General features: G+C 39.2%; 1 protein-coding gene across 1 annotated transcript in view; it reads left to right on the forward strand.

The window, feature by feature from the left end:
* The first annotated feature begins 6819 nt into the window (after nucleotides 1-6819).
* The window catches only part of LOC112553309 (epidermal growth factor receptor kinase substrate 8-like protein 2), a 62238-nt gene continuing 53347 nt past the window's right edge, over nucleotides 6820-15710 (forward strand). The window contains 3 exon segments of the mRNA XM_025220418.1: nucleotides 6820-6967; nucleotides 10945-11058; nucleotides 11447-11479. The gene's annotated coding sequence lies outside the window, so the exon portion shown is untranslated.

The following is a 15710-nucleotide window of genomic DNA, read 5'->3' on the forward strand; positions in this document are numbered from 1 at the left end:
TTAACTGCTGAACAATCTTAAACGGGCTCGGTCAAAGCTCATGTTTCACTTCCCACACGCTACGAAGTTTCTATATCGTCTGCCCCATGAGCTGGGTTTCATTACATTATGAATTGTATTGAAATATAGCACATGACTCTGTGTTTCCATAGTTGTTTTTCTCAGAAGCAAAGGTACCAGAGAATATTTTTAAATAGCCGGGAAGATTTGTTGTCTGCACGAGTCTTATATCAGCTATGGCTAGATGATATATATATACTTACTCATCACGTCCAAACTTCAGGTGGATTGAGGAGCACATGTTGACTTTGGTGGATGTGATGGTTCAGTCCTCCTCGGGATTCAATTGTTTCTGCCTGTTTAGTCACTTGGCCATGTGATCCCCCACTTTGTCTTGCAGTATCACATGTACACGATACTCATCAATTAATTTGCCAACTCAACAGTCTGCTCACCAGGCCTGACGAGAGGGGGGGACAGGGGGGTCTGGTGTACCCGGGCCCGCGGCTGTCAAGGGGGCCCGGCCTTGGTCAGTGGATTTTTTTTTCTTCTCCTTTTCTTTTTCTTTTAAAGAAGGTCTAAGGACAGAACACCCAGCAGTACATGCAGAAGTTGAGTTTCAAGTCTGTAGAATACAATTTCGGGTACTGGGGCCTGTCGTGAGAAGTGTAGTCAGCGGAATTTACAAGTACAAGGGGCCCGGAGAGGTCGTCTGTCCCGGGGCCCGGGCTGGCTCTCGGCGGCCCTGCTGCTCACCATGCAGTACTCAAATCACTCTCGACTTTGCCAAACACTGGATGTTGGCGAACAAATTAAAGCTCAATGGGTAGAAAAATGAAGTCATCCAGCTAGCCTCTGCACATACGCTTAAACATCTGCCTCCGTCTACCTCACTCATTTTCTCCGGATTCACCATCACTTTCTCTTAGTGTGCCAGAAATTTCGGTAAACGGATAGCTGAGTAGTTTTAACAGTGGCATACAAACCCAAAGGTGCATCCGTTCGATACCCTTGTGGCGCATTGAACTTTCCCTGACTTCACCAGAGGGTTGGGGAAGGTAAAACTGCGCGAAGAGAAAAAACGCCCTGAGAAATGTGGTCTCTGACAAATCCCTTCCTAAACGACATATAAAAGGGTTAGGGGATTTTGTGTGTGTGTGTGTTACTCGTATACAATATAAGGCATGAATTACATGTGAGCCAAATAAAAGTAAACGCAAGGAAAATTTCGGTAAAGATTTGGACTTCACTGGCATTAATAATATTTATGTTATGTCTTATTTTATACGCGCTCGTGAGCATGAGCAATGCATCAGCAGCATTTGATTACACGTGTATCTTCTCATGCATATTCTTAGAACGAGCGTTTCACTATCCCCCTACATTACTGGGGAATACAAGTTATAGTAATGAACAAGCTTTGAATAAAATGAAGTGGTAAGTATAGAATTAGAAGAAATCACGGAGAAATCAACTCGGACACTAGCGGATATACCTATTATTATTCAAAACGAAAAACAAAAATGGTTGTTGATTAACGCCGTGTCAGCAGCAAAGGCAATATCACGGTGAGTCATACCAGTCAAACACACCCAAAAGAACACAAGGATGTACAAAAAAAGAGGCTAAGAAAACATGCAAGTCAAAAAGCAAACGATATAAAACGTAGGAAGTAAAACTGCTAATCAACAGCTTGTTGCGGCCAGCTTTGAACTAGAACTTGGATTTTTTAATTTTAAAAAAAGCATGATTTGGCGCAAATCGATTGTGTATGGCAAAGAAAATCGAATCGCGCTTACACTGAACAGGGAATTAAATAGGCATTATAGTATAGGGTGGGCCACTGAAAAGTAGCTACCTCGTCTGGGAGTATCATACTTTGAAGTGGCCCATCCTGTATTTCAACTCAAACTGTGTTTTGCACAGTATGCACACGTTCTAACACGAACTGCAAGTAAAAAGCCATCAATCAGTACGTTTTCAAGCTGACATTTCTTAAAACCGCAGAATAAGCCAAGAGACTTGCTTGTTGTGAACTGGACTTTCTTGCATAAAAAACCACGAAACAGACAAATAAAACACGTGGCAGGGATTGTCATTCACTTCTTTCCTCCCATAAAATGTGCCTATATAGCATTTATATGGCCCTTTTGTAACAGCTGAAGGCGGACCAATCCTTTGGAAAGTGCGATAGACTTACAATGATTTCTTAGAGCTGAGTATAATCAGCAATAATTCTATAAATTCAGCAATCTGAAGCCATTGCAATTTTTTTCGGGTACTGTAGCGGAATTGTACATGATGCGTTCCCTCCCTTTCCCATGTAGAATTACGCCATGAGCAATTGGTTAGATGTTTAGAAATGCATGATGCGAAAAAAGATATTTACATGGATGTTACGGTCCGGATGGTAGGAAGAAAACAACAGCAGCAGCAGAGAAAAGGAAAGGAAACAGAAAAGACAGTCTGAATGAATGAAGTAGAATGAAAAATATATATATATTCCCTTCATAGAAAGGTCCCCGTGCAGCAGTAATGCATGTAAGAACACACCAGTGTTTAGCTTGATGTGCGTCTTATGTACACGTAAGTTACGCCCCCGTCCACTCTCCAACTTTGCACAGAACAGACTGACCGCTCGTGAAGATCAGATAAGCAATGTATGTATTGCACCACCCGCTGAGGGTGTGAGCTGTGCAACGTCACATCCTCAATGAGGGAGTGGGCTTGTGAAAAGCGAAACGCAAGGGTTAATGTTCTTTTCCTTGAACAGACCACAGGGGAACAAAACGGGTTTGAAGTGCACACGTGAGTGAACAGAAAGAAGTTAAAGAGAGAGGCAGCCAGTTATCAACTGCACTATCCCTAATGTCTAACCAAATATACCTACTTTCAAAGTTTGACTAAAAAGCAAATACCAATACAAGCCTGCTATTCTGCGGTTGATAATCAGTACCCGGCCTGTGTGCACCACCTACAGCCAAGAATGACTTTAAAACCTCTCGGGCCTGTCATATATATCAAATGCAAAAAAGCACTTCCTGGTTTCTTGCAGTTCATTTATACTGCTCGAGTTATCTCCTTTTTATCATACGTTTCTTTTCAGTTTTTTTTTTAAAGATTTTATCTCGAGAGTTCGTGAGCTCAGTGATCATACCGTTTATTTTTTAAATGACGTTCACAACGACATTGATCTAAAATTATTTATAGCGACAGTCATGCTGCGGTCATCGGTCTCTTGTGGGGAGAGGGGTAAGTAAGAACTTGTGGGGAGGGGGAGGAGGTGGAGAGAGGAGGGGGAGAGTACTAAACTCTGTTTTTAAATATTAATTCTGGCATAGCGACAACAAGTTAAAGAAAATATTGTCCTGACTTTATTTTGGGATCATTACAAGATATTAATCTGAGAATATTCAAACAAACGTCGGCCTGCCCTTAAGCGTCTACTGTGGGATCACAGTATATGAGAACTGGGAACATGTCATGACTAGACTTTTCTATACACTGAAGTGACATCACTGCTTCAGCTTTTCATGCTTGGCGCATAGGTGAGAAAGCCATATTTAAACATTTTTTCCTACCAAAAGGAAGGGCGTTGTTCGTTCAGATGTAAGGAATTTATTTATCGTGTGACAAAGGAGGGTTGCTAGCTAGGGAGTGCTAGCCGGATGCTACTATAAGAATTTTATCTGACTGCTAGACATTATCATCCAGCTATAGAGCGATTGCACACCCGGTCCTTGGTGGTCCTTAAACAAATAAAATGTTGGTTCGATTCTTACTCTGTCCTCTTCATGGCCTAGTGACGGCTGATTCTTTTCTTAAGGAGAGTGTAAGGAAAGTGTTGGTGTCCGCCTTCTTCATGCCTTTTTTTAAAAAATCTGTATATTTCTCTATGAAAAAATTAAAGGAATTTCTTTGGACAACAGGCTTTAGGAGTGTGTTTACAATAATGCTTGTACAGTGTCTTACATGTGTCTTTCTTCATTCTTACTTGCATTTCTTTCTATGTGTATAATTTTTGTGTGTTGTTATCGGCCAACACTGAACCTGTAGCCAGTTTAAAAAAAAAAAAAAAAAAAAAAAAAAAAAAAAACAACAAAACAATTCAGTCCATTTCCGAACATGCACACCCTTATCACCACCATTATCTCTGATTTAGATAATATATGCGACAGTTGATAAACGTGTGCCGCTGACCAGATAACAAAAGCCGTCTTATCCACGTGGAATTGCTGTGGCAACAAATGAAAAAAGAAAGGAGTTTTAGCCAGCTTAAATTTCATCGAGGAGGTGGCCATGCACATACCTGCAACAGCTTGTCATGTTTTTGACTTCGTCCTTGGCCGCTGATAACGGTACAAGACATATGCATCTTACGACATGCTTGTGTCGTCTGGCGCAGCTTGTTTCAATCCCCTTGCATACTGTAAGCACTGACGTCTGGACTGCTTGCAGATGATTTCTGCATCAACTTCTAGAACGAGGCCAACGTACAAATTAGCTTCCTGTTAAACTATCAACATTAAGAAGAATAGACTATGTGAATGAAATCTCGTGTTGACGGAGATATAAAAGCTCAGTCTTTATGGTCTGTTTGATCATGGACATGTATAGGTGGATTCCTGTCTGTCTGCCAAGACCAACGCTTAGCCTCTTGCGAAGTGATCTGCTGTTAGTCTCGGCGAGCCGTAACAAAGAATGTGAATAAACCGGAAGCTATGTCGTCTAATGCCTCGTTTTAGCAAAAAATCGTCTGCCAGCAGTCAAGGAATTTTAGTTCGTGATTTAATTTTCAGTTTATTGATACTAATTTGTAAGGAAGTGGAGTCGATTATTTTTGTCAATAAGGAAGAATAATAATTAAGTAACAAAGTTATTGTAGCTCTGTTGTTGATTTTAAAGACTAACCTGAATGGTTTGCGTTTATTTCTGATATCGGTAGATATAGGTGATGTAAACCTAACCTGTAAATTTCAAAACCCATCTGTTAATTATCCGCTACCAAAGTAGGCGATTCGCACTCACAGGAGTATAGTTTCTGGCCTCTGTAAATGTCTCTATCGTTGGGCAACACAAAAGAAGGCGTGTATTTTGACTGTTTCCTCCCGCACAAGCTGATAACAAGTTCTGTTCTCACGTCGGCAGTGAGAGGTCCCCCATGCTGAGTCCATCCCCCACCCCAGCCAACTTCCACCCCCTCCTACTTCCACAGACCTTATTATTGCTCTCTCCATGTAGATAGCTGACACGTTCTAAACGTATCCACCCGCTAGTGGACAACGCCAGGAATCATTTTCGGGTGTCTGTTTGTCAATCTGTCAGGCCAAGGGAGTGACGAATCTGTCCGGTGTTTTTTGTTTTCAAGTGGAAGGATCGGTCTGTCTGTTAACACTTGTCACTTGCACAGTTTGAGTCGGGTGTCCTAAGTTTAGATATCGTTTCGGACAAGCTTTTTTTTCCTGTCTGTTGGGCGTTTGTTATAGGCCCTGGTGTCCCGTGATTTACCGTTGTTGCAGCATAACGCACTCTCCTCTCCTTTAGTACACGTGATCACATCCACTCATTTAGATGTATGTTTATGGATATACAAATATGTGTATGCTCTTTTGATAGATTGCCAGGAAGGAGAAAAGATGAAGTCATTGGGAGGAGTGTCATAACGGCGCACCATACAACGTCAATACCTTTTGGTGGGATAGATACAAGCAGAAACTGCAGTTATTAGTGCGAACGAGCGAAAGAAAAATATTTACATCTTCTGGTAGTTGTACAACTCTTTCCAGACTTACAAAAGATAATTTTGAAAAAGAAGCGAAAAAAAATCGTGCTTCTTCGATTGCTATGTGAGGAAAAAAAAAAAAAAGCCTGCGCGTTCGTGTTCATCTTATAAAAAAGTTTTCAAAAGTAAAACAAACAATACACAAACTGTGAGTGAATCACTGTGCCTTATATATGAGCACTTATTTTCTATCATGAACATTTTGTAACGGTAGTTTTACTATATTTGTGTTTATATACCATCAGCAAAACGCTGAAGGCTGGTCTTGTTTGGCCATATGACTCGTCACGACACTCTAAGATTCTAAGAACGTCAATCAGGGTATTTTGGAGGGTGGTAAATTTAAACACCGAAGTAAGCAGATTGGCGACTGGTCTCCTTCCCGGTATGGGGGATGGGGCCGTGGGGGGGTGAGCATGACTGGTCGTCAGCTGCATGATATCAGTTTAAGAGGCAAATGGTGGTGGTGGATTTTTTCCCTCTCATTAACATGCATACATTCTTAGTTATGGGGGTATTCAGTGTCAGATTTACTTATTTCGACCCCTTCTCCGCATCTTTTGGTAAATAGTTTCTACATCTTCCACAACAGTGCTTCTTCTCATTCCTTAACAGGTACCTCGGGTACCTGTCGATGGGGACACACCAGGTGAACTTGTGACGGTAGGGGCGGGTCTTGCTATCGCGTGAGAAAGTCACCACGAAAACTCAGACACTGTAAAATCAGAGTGAGAGAGATATCAACATTGACTTAACAGCTTAACATCAAAAGAGAGAGAGACTGACTGACAAAGTCTGAGAAGAAAGCAAACACTCTGTCCAACCTGATTTCTCAGTAAGCAAGCTCGATCCAACAGCTGTGCGCGTGATGGTCATGTGACTATAACGTGGCTGTTCAAACACTCGTACTCCAGCATGAAACTGATTCCAGGAATGATATAATCATCAATCATAATTATTTTGTAATTATAAAGTATTTTATAAAGTATTTTAAATAACGAACTAAAAGTATGACTGACTAATGCATTTTATTTGAATACTTAAATAGTTAAGCTATTTACAGTGTAATCATCGAGCGGAGGGGGTGTGCTTATCTGATACACTGGTGTCACGAGCCTCACCCAATCCAAAACAGTGTCTGTCGGACACTAGGATGTGGCTGTGAAGGAGACTACTTTCATTTTTGTAAGTCTCTTTTAAACTTGATGTGAAGCGTGATTATTTTTTAGTAAGTATCTTCTTACATCTATTAGTTTTTACTGAAGTTGTGATATGTTCGAGAAGAAGCTGGGAAAGAGATTTCTTTCGTGTCTGGGGAGTTGTCGTGTCCGGACGATAGGCTTGCGGTGGCTTTCGCTGGAATGTGCAGACCTAGTTTTTGTCCTCGCATGTAGTTGAGTCCCAGATATTTGAAGACATAATATTGAGGGAAATGTTATTGTTATGTTGGTGTTTGTAAGCTAACTTTATGGTGAATGTCTATGGTTTGAGTAACAAGGAAGACGGCCGTTTACAAATGCAGTAATATATCTGGCTCTCTCGTCTGCTGGTTGTAGTGTTTACAACGAATTTGTGACGAAGTCGACATCGTACGGCCTGGGAAGTTGTCATTTTGCACCTGAGTTCTAAATACACACTTAAATGAACACATATTAAACACATGAACATACACTAAGAGGCTTGCTTGCGCTGAGAAAGATTACGTTCGACAATAAAATCTCTTATCGAGACTGTACGGATTACAACATTTGTCGCTTCAAGAGAGGATATACCTACTGAGACATTGTGTGGACTTTGTTACTGTTGTCCATTCACTGGTTATCAAGGTAAGGGTGTGCACACCCAGGAGATCAGAGAGAGTGAGAAAAATGTTTTGCACTAAAATAACTTTTTTGTGTAGGCAGAGATTAACATCTTCAGATATTCTATATATATATTACGAGTGATGTTCATTTTGTTTTTGTAGTGCGAATTTGTTGCCTTAAAAATATTAAATTGATAATTCTCAAGGTTCATTTGTTTAAAAGAATATACTGGATAGGGTGAAAAGCAGTGATCTATTCAAGCTATTTATTATGGTTATTGTTTTGTTCATAGTACAAATATTTTGCAATGAAGTAATGGTAGAAATTTTTTTTAACTATCCATTCAGTTGAGATGGAACAAGAAATTTGCAATGCATTCATATATATCTGTTTATCATCACAACATTTCCACATACACATGACATAGATGCATTAAGACATCAGCATCTACTTCATAGATGTTTGTCTACTAATTACAGTACTGTTGAATGATAGTAATAAATGTCTTTTCGACAATTCTGTAAATCAGATACATTTTATTTAAAGATCAAAATTTCTTATCCAGGGAGACTGCTAGACTAATATGATGTTGAGAAGTTTAAGAAACAATGTTTTTGATTTCAATTTTAAAAAGCAGAATAAACTTTGAAATATTAAAATAATTGTTTGGCCATTCAATAAGTATACCTAAGTATATATATGGTTTTTAAAACAATATAGCAAGTGTGCTATGAATAGAGTGGCATTTCAATTTTACAAAAAGACAGATGTAGATGTATTGTAGTATATATATTGTGAATATATGTAAAGAGAGGATTAACTTGATATCCCATGCCAAGGATTGATTGTTTAGGTTTGGCAGTTTCTGCAGACAGGTGTACATTAGGCAATGATGTGGTTTATCAAACATCAGTGAATCCTATCCTGGAATATTTTTTGGAATGGGTGCACAAATAGTTCGTAATATTCTGCTTTATTGTACCCATAATTTATTGTTACAAGTCAATATCTCATCAGTATAAATTGCATTTTTTTAAAAACAACTGTTTTAGATATTGCATTTAACACTAGTTTGATGTGACTATCATAGCTACTGCTAGCTAAGGGTTCAGATATCATTGTGGTAGATTTGTTATCATTCTTTTATGTATGATAGTGGAATAGAAGGTATGGGACACACACTAATAGTGATTAAATGTTAGTTGTGTGGGGACCTTAAAAATAAAGGAACAAGGAAGTTTGTTAGTATGCTGCCATTCAGAATACATGCAGCCTTAATGTTCTGTTCTTCTCATATTTTGTTCTCATTGTTCATCTGAAATTCCTTTTATTACCTTTGAAGGATGTATTAAGCAGTAACATTCTGCACTACTTTAGTTTTTTTTTTTTTTTTTTTTTTTTTTTTTTAAAAAAAAAACGGTCTCATGTAATGTTATGTATATGAAAAGTTTTTTACATAAATATAGATCATCTGTTAGGTGTACCAGGATGTTGATTTTCAGAATTGACCATCAGAATTTTCCTATTTTAGAAAGGCAGTTTACGAATTGATGTAGTTGCATTCTACAAAGATTTCAGAGGAGTTCTTAGGCATTTTCTTGCAATTGTTTTGGAAATAAGTATATTTGTAGCTCCACTATAATGATAAATATTTGATAATATTTTGACTTGAAGATTAATCCAGAAGTTCAGTAGATTTAATTATGGTAAACTTTGATAATGATGGTGGCTGTGATGGTATTGTTACTGTTCATTCTTATGATTTCCATTTGAAGAGATGTATCTTACATTGTGTCAAGGTGTGTCATGGTCATCAGGTAGTTTTGTTTGAAAAAAGACAAAGGATGACACTGTAATTCAGTGAAATGAACGAAAGACAGCATATGAGGAAAATTTGGCTTCTTTACAGACAACGAGAACTGATGTCTAATAATAGCATTTTGAATTTTTAGTGACACAACATAGCCATGAGTATGCAGAAAATGAAGTAACACCAGCTCACATCTCCTATCAGTGGGCAAAAACTCAAAGACTCTCAATAGCCACTTCTATTTGTGCCACAGCTAGAGCAACATTTGCAAGTAGCTTAATGGTTGAGGTCTGAGATTTTGTGAGAAACTGCCATTGTTGACATCACTACCACCATCATCATAATTATAATAATTGTTACATGTATTACCAGCATTATAAGAGTAAGGTATTATCTATCAAGAGTTTTAAAAAATGTTTCACATCATGTGCGTTTGTTTTAGGGGTGGGGGCAATCCTACACCTGATTTTTTTTAAACTCTGGACAGATAATACCACACTTGAGAATAAACTAGACAAAGGAGGTCAGTCTGCATCCACGCATAGATAATAGATGTGGACATATCAGGGAGTAACACAGCAAACTTCATGGTCCTGATAGAGGCAGAACCTGTGCAAGTTACACGTTAACTTTGTCCTTTGCAGTTCAGTGATTCCCTCAACATTTAACCATCCCAGTCTTTGTATACTGAATAAAGTTGTTGACAATGGGTCTAGGGAGTCAGCTTCTCAGGAAGGTCATCACATTGTGGCCATCTTTGATTTAGAAGGTGGCTTGATTCATCCTGAAGAAAACCTTGTCCTTTTGGGGTTGTTTGCAAGGCCTACTTTTGCCCAATGTGTGTAGAGGGATAAAGTTGAAATTGTGAAAATGAGCAAAACAAGGATGCAACTGAGTACTCGGGTTACAGTGAACATACTAAAAAGCTCATCAAAAGTTTATTGGATTGTGACGTGACTCACACTGATCTTGAGCTACTAAAGTTCTTGAATGTATTTGCATTTACAAACTTATGTTTTGTATATACATTTCCTCTATTTGCTATGTGCACATTCCAAGTGTTTAGTTTAGCTTGCACTGTTTTTTTAAAGCAAATACCATGGCACACCTTTTAAATTTTTTTCCAAAGAATGACCCCTTTCCTCAAAAATTTTGAAACATTCACCCAAATTTATACTTTTTGAGTAAAAGTGGTTTTATCAGATGTGACGTTTCATCTTGCAATATACACATGCAGGTGTATCATGTGTGATTATGTAATATGCTTGTACTAGTGTTTGTATATATATGTTGTCTCAGTCACTGCTAAGAACATTTAGTGTGGTTAAAGAAACGAACTAAAATGAACATGTGGCCTGGACATTTCTGTGAGAAGATTTAGGTGACCTCCACTGCCTCCAGTGTGTGCTGCTGACAATATAGGGATTATGTATCCTGCTTATGATGTATGGAATATGAGAACATACAAGATCTCATTAATAATTATATAGTGAAAACATTCATACCTCCTAAGAAGATTTGCCAGAGTTGTTTGGTTTTCATTGCAGTAGCAGAGCATTGATTTGAAACATGCCTGGTGTCACCCCAAGGGGCATGAATGGATACAGTGACTTTGGCCATGGAGGTGTTTCAGAGAGAGGTTCATTCCCAGTTGGTGCCAAGTAAGTATTTTTTGCAGAGGATGGTGGCAGTAGCAGGCAGAATGATGTAGCCTATGACTGAATTGTTTTTCATAATCAAGTCATTTGAATTTATCATTTTTTTTATCATTGCAAGAGAAGATGAAGATATTTGGTCTATGCAGGAAAGGGAAGACATTTTGTAAAAGAACTGAACTCTCTACCTTTAAGACCTTATTATTTACTTACAACTTTATAGTTGAAAAACTATGTTGACAGTGAGTGAAGAAGAAGCTTAACTGAGCAGTTTCATGACTGCTTTTGTGGAGACTGTAAATTTGTTTAAATACATTGTGTATTTGGCATGAAATATATTGTGCAAGAGTTGTCATGTTGTTTTACACTATTAACATATGTTTTACTTTTACAGTGGATATGACCCCTACAGCAGAGATGACCATAGGTAAGTTTGAAACCTAGTAACAGATAAAGTTATCTCTTCCACATCACTACTTTACCCATCACTGTTTTAATGTAGTGTGGGTGGGAATAAGAATTTAAAAGGGAATATTTTGGGAAATTTGCAGAAGTAGCAGACAAGGGAAGGCTATTAGATGACAGAAAATGTTAAGAAACTTAGAAATGCTTGAAATGTAAAGTATTGTAAAAGTATAATATAAATGTATTTCATCTTTAAATACCATAATGATATGCAATTTTTAAATTAAACAGCTATTACCATGTAAATGCCAGCGTATGACTCACAAAGGCTAGAAATATAAAGCTATGCATGAAATATACAAATTGTTATGTATAATATTACCTTGAAGGTCCACATGTTTTACTAATGAACAGCTATTTTTTTTAAGTTAAATTTTTAGTAAAAGAACTGCAATTCTATTCATCAGTTTGGGGACATCAAGCATGTTTGTGGCAATTACTTAAGTGGCATCTTACAGTGGCCCTACATTTTAAGATTTATATATACATATGTTTTAGTTTTCATTTATTTTTATTTTTTATGTATTATGCAGTATTTTTTTCCTTAATGGTGACTTAAATATACCCTATGATCAAATACTTAATCCAAATGTTACAATAAAGTACTCTTCACACCCAATTAAAAAAAACTTTAAACTTCTGTAAAATGAAGGGAGGGCCATGGTGGGCGTGGGGTGGTGGCATACCTATAATGTGGAAGAGATAATTGTATTTTGTTATTTTGCATTAAATTTTACCAAATCAGTATGGAGTTAATTACAATGTACACCATGTGCATATCTAAATGCTGCTTCTTTTAAAATGAACGTATGGTGGAACATTGAGCATAGATCACTTAATTTACAATTTGGCTTTACACTTAATTAGTTTGGTTGTACATTTAATTATATCTCTCTGTAGGTACTGTTTCTTGAAGTACTTGGAGATTTATGTGTTTGTTGAAGGAAATATTAAGCTAGAAAAGTGTTCAAGGAAGGGCTGACTGGTCTATTTAGTAATTGTAGTGTCCTGTTTTGAGTCTACATTTGCACGGTATTTTAAGTGATATTCAATACATAGTTTCTAAGCCAGAAGTTAAGAGACATGGGGATTCATGAGGATTGAGGATCCCATTGATCAAGAATTTCACTTTTTTGACTGTTCCTCTGACCTGTTAGTCATACTTTGGTAAGCGCCCAAGTTGGGGATGGTGAAAGTTACATGAAGGTGTTATCCATCAAGAATTAATAGCTGTACCCGGATGTAGTTGCACTCGACCTTTGATTGTCTAAGATTGTAGAGAAGTGACTGATGCCTTGTGTTGAATAATTGCTTGATTGGAAGCCCCAGGAATTTTTTGAGTTGTGAGACATCAAAAAGTCTCTAAGAGAATGGAAAAATCTATAGGTGAGAGTGGGCACAGAATCGCAGGTATTCGGCTTTAGGAAAAATCACATATTTTATGAGCAGTGACAGTTTGTTTCTGCAGGTCTGCTTGTTCGTTCAGTAAAGTAATACAGATCACTATACAAAGGTTTTCTGAAAGTGGTACAGTAGTAGTTGGACAAGATTAAAAAAAAAAAAAAAATCAGTATTCATAGGTTTAGCAAGAGTTCTGGGACCTAGAACGACGTCCTCACGCAGTTTACAGAGTAAAAGTTCAGTTATATTTAACAACGTGCAGTTGATCAATCCAAGAAATGTTATGTCCATACATACCGGACGCTCATGTTGACAAAGTCAGGGTTAACAGTGACAACGCTGGGAGGAATGTCAGTGAAATTTAGGAATAATAATTATCTTTGCGATTCCAGTGGTAGGACACATAAACACAAGAAACTCGATTTCAGTCGATGGTGAACGCGCAGGCACACACGCACGGGTCAACTACAGTCACAAAGAAGTAGGCGAAGAAACACAAAGGAGCACGAAAGCATAAAAAAAAATTTCCCAGTCACAAAACAAACTACTGCCTCCGTCTATGGGTCAGGTAGGATTGGGGGGAGGGGAAGGACGAGGAGGAGGAAGACTCTCAAAGATCTGTTGTGAACAGAGGTAGACGGTAAAGATAACCGGGGTGTCTCCTAACACAATTTTAGCGGACATGGAGCGATAATACACGTGTAACATGCACAGATTCAACTGAGAACGCGAGATTACATTATTAAAAAAAAAAAAAAAAAAAAGAAAGAAAGCGTCGACAGGTTGTGTTCTCTTATTGTAGCAAGCCACTTGAAACAAAACTCCGTTGTTCGTGAGTCAAGGGTAGACCTCCCCACCCACCTCCCTGGATCGTGTTACCAGTTTTGTCTCTTGTCATAACGCCTAAACCCTTAATTATTACAGCCGTTAGCTGAAGACTATTCTTAAGCTTTTTTCTTCATGATGTGTTTCATGTTTCGTGTAAGTTTTTTGTGATTATTTAGTTTCACTGTCGGATACATGGGTTTCAGACACGCGTGCGCATACTGTCCTTGTCTCCTTTTACCTTTTCCAGACTTGTACAGGTTGTAAGTTGTAAATTATTACTCGAGTCAAGCATGAAATTCAAGACGACGGCAACAAAAGCGTAGTCTTATTGATTAGTTTGCTGAAAAAATGAGGTGGGAATTTAAAGAGAAAAGGACACATAAACTGTAATAGGACGTTACTGAAGGGTGCAACCAATGTGAGAGTTTGAATCGCATTTTAACGAGTTGTTTTGTCGGGGTACCGAGCTTGCTTTTGTGAGTTCGCGGAAGATGAAATCTTAATCTTCCAAAACCTTGGAGAAAACTTGAGACGTTGGAAGGCGGTCGGGTTAGCCCTTGAGAGATCGTCGCGCGTCATCTTGCTTCCCCCTTTTTTTCAGTTGATGGTTCTCGCTGTCCACTCCCGTTACTACAGGAATTTTAACTGACATTTTAGAAGCCGTACACAGCTTTCATGCATCGGCGCACTCTTTCACCACGAGTTGGGAGAGTCCTCAGGTTTTTAATTCAGTCTACCTTACCCTAAAAGTTATTTCTGGGTAACAGTGGACAAATAACAAAAGAACAGGATTTAATGCATGCGACCGCAATATAAGTATGTGTGTGAGAGAGATTGCGCGCGCTTCATTGACGTCAGAGGGCTAGGTGGACTACGAACCACTGCAGGCTAGCTTGATGGCTAACGACAAGCAGTCAGCTCATATAAGCAGTTCAAGGGACTGCGACACGTTAACCGCCCAGCTGGCGACTAGGGTTAATTTATGCACGTGGCCCCAGGACAGGCACGTCATTCTGCCTTATGAATGGTATCGATATTACGAGTTATCGGGCATTCTTTGCTATAAAATGTAGCACCCAGCGGCTGATGAGTTCTTTTTTCTTGGTATAGGGTGACGCCACTTGCCCCAGCAACTTGTACTCGATTTGCATCGAAGACATTGCTGGCGGCGACGGTTAAACGTTTTTTGCTGTCTGGTCCAGGTAAATCCTTTGCCCACTGTGCTCCGCTAGCCGTTGGGGTATTGGGGCTGCATACGAAGGCTATGTCGCGGAAAAGCCATGCAAACAGGTGCCACATGCAGAGAGAAAATATTTGCCTGACGAGGTCTGAACCCAGGACACCCGATTCTCTCAGTTTTGAGCGTGGTGTGAAAATCTATACTTGGAACAGTAAAGTCTGGTTTGATCTTATGACCCGGCACGACATGTCCATGACTATCCTTCAAGGTATCTTGGTGGGCGTTGGCCAGAGGAAGAACTGGCTTACCAACATGAAAGAGTGGAGTGGTCGTCCTGTGCAGGATCTGCTTACTATCGGTCCAAAACAGGCGCGACTGGCGGTCGTGTCGGCTGCCGCGTCATCATGTGCTCGCCCTAACGACCTGTACCAATGAATGAATGAGCAGAGGGGCTGATGGTTGCGTGAAATCTAGTCTTTGGGAACGCATCTTACTCTGGTTTCCGTTTTGCTACATACTCGCAGTGTGTTTCGAAAATCGCCTCTACCTATCAAAACAACGAAGCAACCAGTTAGCCGCTCGCACCATCAACACAGACGACAAGCACGTCGAAGAGATCACGTTAGTCTATGGCTGTCACCATTCTACATGGAGAAAGAAGCGCTTGGCGAAGCTAAGAGGCAACGGGCAAGAACGGGAGATAACAGGTGTGGCCGCCCTCCCGCTTTGAGGTCCACCTGTTAAAGGTGCACAAAGCCTGCATTCCAGGCCCACCACCACGCCC

This window comes from Pomacea canaliculata, linkage group LG12, assembly GCF_003073045.1.
Source record: "Pomacea canaliculata isolate SZHN2017 linkage group LG12, ASM307304v1, whole genome shotgun sequence".
In the NCBI taxonomy this organism is placed as follows: Eukaryota; Metazoa; Mollusca; class Gastropoda; order Architaenioglossa; family Ampullariidae; genus Pomacea; species Pomacea canaliculata.